General features: G+C 37.1%; 1 long non-coding RNA gene across 1 annotated transcript; it reads left to right on the top strand.

The window, feature by feature from the left end:
- The first annotated feature begins 416 nt into the window (after positions 1-416).
- Positions 417-4,219, top strand: LOC141623221 (uncharacterized). The gene is made up of 4 exons (XR_012533261.1): positions 417-644; positions 1,020-1,785; positions 2,449-3,062; positions 3,405-4,219. It is a non-coding gene; the product is annotated as an uncharacterized LOC141623221 (long non-coding RNA).
- Positions 4,220-6,241: the final 2,022 nt, after the last annotated feature.

The raw sequence follows: 6,241 nt of genomic DNA, 5'->3' as shown, positions 1-6,241 counted from the left end.
AATTATGAGAGGAGTTGTATGAGATAGTGGAGGGAAGTTGAATAACGTGCAAGTGACTGATAGAGGAACATACATGCAGAATGTAAACAGTAAGTCTATCACCCTAAGGAGAGAGGTAAATAGTCTACATATTATTATAATGTTATAAGTTGCTTTTTGGTGTAATCTTAGCCATTCATCCTCACAATCTAAGGGCTCTAAATGGGACTTATGGACTTAATGACTTAAGGTGGACTCACTTGATCCTTCTTCTATATATATATATATATATATATATATATATATATATATATATATATATATATATATATATATATATATATATATATATATATATATATATATATATATATATATATAGGGTCGAGATCCCGTACGAACTAAAGTTCAGTACGAACTGTACGAACTAACCAATTAGTCATTCTCAATCGCGCTTCTTATTACTTCTCTACTCAACTGAAACAATTCGACATAAACCCACAACAAACACTCAACATTCATCTCATGTGCCACTGCCACCGTCAGCCGCCACTTCCACCGGCCACCGTCGGCCGCCACTTCCACCGGCCACCGCCGGCCGCCAATTCCACCGCTGTTTCTACAACCCTTCTGAAGAATGGATCTCAGCCTATTATTGAAAAAAGGTTAGCTTCAATTCTTATTTTAAATCTTTGAAGATTTGTTTAGTATTTTGAATCGATTCAATTGTAAAGATTTAAGTAGTTTTATGAGAAAACATAAGATTATAATCAATAAATTTGATCTTTAGGTATGAAATCTAATTAAAATTCGGGGTTCTATAAAAAATGGTCATTATAATTTTTTTTAGTTGTTTTATTGGGGTTATATATTTGGTGTAGTTCTTCAAAGATGGTAACTATCAGCCCATTCTTCATATTTCGGTATGAATTATTCCTTTAATTTTACAATACTCATAGAATGAATACCTTACAACTAGAAATACCTCATCTTTTATGAAAGTTGTAAGCGAATTGATGGTATATTGTGTTTTATTGCAGATTTTCATGTTGAGGAAGACGAGTCAATCACTCAAAATGAAAAATGTGGAGACTGACTCTCTAATAGTAGGAGCTTTAGGTACAATGCTTTGATTACCAAGTGTTGCTCTTGTAAATGTTGTCCTTCGTTTTTTTTTTCCGCTCTTGGCTGTCACTTACATTGTTTGTCGAACCAGTTTCGATGTCGAAAGAGGTTTATCTATCATCATCATCATCTGTGGTACCTTGGTTGTTTTTCAGTTCTTAGTCGTATAGCTAGCTTTAGCTTTAGCTGGCTTGCCGATTTAAATCATCCTTATGTATAGGTCACTTTTTGATTCACCGTTAGTGTCTTTCTCTCCTCTCTATGCTACCAAGTAGCAGCACCATGGTCCAAAACCAGGTTGCTATTCTTCTTCATGCCTGCAACAATTTATGATGTTAAGTTGTTGTGCCCTCTCTTGCTGCGCTCTTTTGTACCCATGTCACATTAACTGTGGTGGCTGTGTTGAGGCTGTTGGCTTTTTTATTATCCTTGCTCAAATGGTTTTGCATCTGGTTCTATTTTATTTAAATTGGTTTACTGCAAGATTGGACTGGGGGTGTTAAGCTGTTACTGTTTGGTTTGTCACTCTTGTTTTGGTTAAATAAGATCTATTCATTCCATTAAGTTTGGTGTAGCGTTCTTCTGTTTTTTTTTTTTTTTTTTGCTGTATACTGGTAGGTTGATTGCTAATGGAGGACTTCATAAAATCTTGCCAGACACGCAAAAGATACATATGCCATGGTAAAACTGAATTCCTCTAGGTTTAACTAATTTGGCGTGTATAGATAGTGGCATATTACTTCTCAGTCGTATATTCCTTTATCATTAAATTGGAAATAAAATGAAAGTTGTTAATTTCACTTTGATATATACTCTTTCATTTAAAGTAGTGTATCTAGCTAGGTAAAGCTATGTATCTAAAAATTTAAAAGAGTGTATCTAGATAGCTAGAGGTATGTATCTAGCAATTTAAACGAATGTATCTAGCTAGTTAGAGGTATGTATCTAGCCACTTAAACGAGTGTATCTAGCTAACTAAACGTATGTATTTATAAACTTAAAGAAGTGTATCTAGCTAGCTAGAGGTATGAATCTAGCAACTTAAACAAGTGTATCTAGCTAGCACTGCCTTTTAGACGAGCAAATATCGCACCCATTATAGCTGCAAGGTGATTAGGCGTGATATCAAATATCATGACTTGAATTCAAACCCGTCAAGTAGATTTAGCTCGTGGATCTCCACACCATAAAAAATGCTAAATGCTAAAGATATGTCGCATTGTGTAACCTTGTTTTGCACATTGTATCAATTCTAGTTTGGCATAACCTCAAGCTGTTGACTGCACTGTCGTGACTACTGTAGACCATTGAGTAATAATTTCTGACCTTTTGGTTCTGTGGCAGATGAAACCCCGGAAGCGGCTGCGTAGACAACCAGGCTGAAAGATTTTTGGCTTTGCATTCCCTTGTTAACTGTAAGGAGATGACCAAGACCTCACGTACTGATCATACTGCCACGACCTCACTTACTAATGCTGCCATCTTTTTTGTACACCATTGTAATCTATGGCTTCTTGAGTAGGATTTTTTCACATGACTTCATATCCATCAAACAAAAACTTACATTTATGTATATCTTTTCCTCTGAAGGATTACTCAATTTGTGGAGCCACCTGCAGAACAGAAGTTGATTGCTATGGATCGAGCAATAAATATTCGGGCAAATCTTTCAGCAGCATATCCTAGCTTCGTTAAGATGATGATTCCATCAAATGTATCAGGATCTTTTTGGATGGTTTCCTGTTGTGTAGCATCCACCCAGAAAATTCTGTAATGCTAATCTACCAAAAGAGGACTGTACTATAGTGTTGGTCGATGAAGCTGGAAAAGAAGTCAATACGAAGTATTTAGCTCGCAAGTATGGTCTAAGTGTTGGTTTGAGGGGGTTCGCCATTCAATATGCCTTACAGGGGGGAGATGTGTTGGTCTTTCATTTGATTGGCCCTACAACATTTAAGGCAAGTAATATTTGCTCCATATTTTGCTAACAAACTATACCTTATCAGCATATTTGAATTTTGAAAAAACATGACCACTTGATGCAGCATACTAGCATTCATGTATGAGATTCGGAAAGAAAGACAGATTTGTTTCGAGGATGTTGCTAGATTTGCATTTGAAAAATAAGACTCCAGATACACGCAAGAAACAAATTATTACATAGCTTACAGATACGATTAAGAAAACATTAAATTTTGGTTTTTAGAGATCTCACATTCCCTACTACTAGTCTGTAGACTAAGCCCTGATCATATACTATTTTTTTTTTATCAAATGTTTGTCTGGTTTTTTTCATACAGGTTTGGTGTTGAACTGAAGTAGGAAAGTTGGAGGCGATATCTCATAGCCAACCAAGCTATGAAGTTATAGAGGAGATGAGTAGGGAAATAATGGCAGAGATAACTTTGTACAAGATGGTTACAGATGGTTGCTTCCTATTCAGGAGAAGGTTGAATGAAGGGTATTGGTCTTGTAGTGAATGGGGGGTTGGCTAAGTATAACTTCGTAGCTTGGCTGGCTGTTCAAGGCAGATTGATGACTCGTGATAGGCTGCTTAGATGGGGTATGTGAGCTGAGTCTGATTTGTTTGCTGTGTGGTAAGGCTGATGAGACACACCAACATATATTTTTTGAATGTGAGTATAGTAGAGTCTGTTTGCAGCTGCTGGCCACATGGATGGGTGCTGCTATTCCGTAGTTTAATACAGTCCAGTGGTGGTAGAATAGCACGATCAAGCCGTTATTGAAGAATCACATTGTAAGGGCTGATTTATCAACTCTGGCAAAGCAAGGAATCATAGTCTTCATGAATTATGCTTGCCTATGCGTAAAGCTGTTGTAATGGGTATTAGAATGAGTCCGTGTAATAGAATCAGTAGGGTGATGAGCAAGGAGATGAGTAGAAAGCACAATACATTGCTTAGGGGTTTTATGTCCTAATTGATGTATTGTGTTAAATGATGTAATTTGGTTGCGTGGATTAATTTTACTTGCACATTCTACAAAAAAAAAAGTTGGAAACAACATACACATTGAGAGGAATGTACGTCACTTTCACGCAACTTCTTTGTAGCGACTTTCTTGTGATCAATAATAATGTCACAAAAATGTTACTCCGGAATGTTATACTTGAGCGGATTTTGGGTTGAGTTGGTTAATAGCTCTTTTTTGACAACTATTGTGTTGATGTTCAAAAATTAAACCCTAAATGAATGTATTTAACATGCTAGAGATTTGTATCTATCAATATAAATGAGTGTATCTAGTGAGGTAAAGGAATGTATTTAGCAACTTAAAGAGTGTATCTAGCTAAGTAGAGGTATGTATCTAGCAGTTTAAAGCAGTGTATCTAGCAGCTTAAAAGAGTGTATCTATCTAGCTAGAGGTATGTATCTAGCAGCTTAAAGAAGTGCATCTAGCTAGTTAGAGGTATGTATCTAACAGCATAAAAGAGTGTATCTAGCTAGTTATAGGTATGTATCTAGCTAGGTATGAATACATAAATATACTACTATGCACTCCCTCCGTCCTATTCATTTGTTTATCTTTTATATTTTTAAGGTAAATAAATTATTGAGACGAAGTGCATATATATATTAAACTAACAAAATAATATTTCAAATACACAAATATATGAGAGGTATAGTCTTGTTTTTCAATTGTACGAGAAATTGTAATTACACAATACTAAAGCGCTCTATTAAATCCACGATTAAATATATCACCAAGGCATATAACTAAAGCTCATACTCCGCTCGTAGATACTACACGCACAAAATTGAGTGTAGACACAAAAACCAAGTGCTAGATACACATCTTCACCATAGAAGATACACGAACATATACGGCCATATACAAACATAAATAAAGGTGAAAGATTGCTTCCTTAATCCAAAACAAAAATACCAATGTACAGATAATTGATGGAGTATGAAAAAGCAACATCACTCGCCACGAAAAACTACCATTTAGAGCATGTAACTAATCCACTGGCGAACTTTCGCAAGCCTCGTCGGAGCACCACATGACAGAACATGTTTAATGACGGTGTGTAATCACGCGACCTACTCAATGACTGGAACAAACACAACCTACGACACCACCTGACCAATCATCCCCACGGCCAGTACCTAAACCAGACGACCACCACCAGCACATTCACCGGTGATCGCCCACACTTTCATGTGACCTCCCTTCAATGCTTTCATATTTGTCCCACCGAAACCACAGACCTACCACGCACAACCCCAGGCCAATTGTCGAAATGTAACTCAATACCGACGATAACTCTCTGCCGCCGCTCAACTGCACCCACAACCTCCTCACGACAACAATGGTCCATGACCACTTACCCCCATGACCACATTGACAACATTCCAATGACAACCACAACCATAACAACCACGAAAACACCACTCATACGCACCCCCACCAGCGATATCCCCAGCCGATCAACCTCGATTTTCCGCCACAACCAGCGGCACCATCTCTAGCTTTTTTCAATTCTATTAACACTTTATGATCTTAATCATCTATTTACTAAAACAGAAATAGAATTCCATAAGATAATCGCAATTATTACGTCACGATATAGGTTGACGATGAGGTGGTGCAGGATCTGCAACGACACTCTGGTGGTGGAGTATGAAGCCTTCAAAAGAGGGAGAAAGGGGGAAAAGTAGGAACACTTGAACTCCGACGATGGTGTGTGGCCTGAGAATATGTCGGCATCGGGATCACCGGCGATGGTGCGACGGTGGTGCACGGCGGCGTTAGGTGTGGCGGTTGCCGACTGGTGAAGGTCGTGGGTGAGTGTGTGGGTCTGAAAGTAGGAGTAACGTTAGTAGCTTAAGTTTCTGAGTTAGTTTGCTTTTGGCCTGTTAACATGTGTTTTTAAAATTAGTTCGTAGGTTCGCACCGAACATTCAGTTCGCACGAGATCCTATTTCTATATATATATATATATATATATATATATATATATATATATATATATATATATATATATATATAGTGAAGTTCAAATGAGTCCACCTATATTTGTGAGTCCTTAAGTCCTAATCTAAACCATTGATCTTCTAAGATTGATGGTTAAGATATGAAGACTTTTTAAATGAAACTTTAGTGTTTTATAAGT

The sequence above is a fragment of the Silene latifolia genome, chromosome X (assembly GCF_048544455.1).
Source record: "Silene latifolia isolate original U9 population chromosome X, ASM4854445v1, whole genome shotgun sequence".
NCBI lineage: Eukaryota > Viridiplantae > Streptophyta > Magnoliopsida > Caryophyllales > Caryophyllaceae > Silene > Silene latifolia.
The sequence above is the reverse complement of the archived record's forward strand: the minus strand, read 5'-3'. Positions and strand labels throughout refer to the sequence as shown.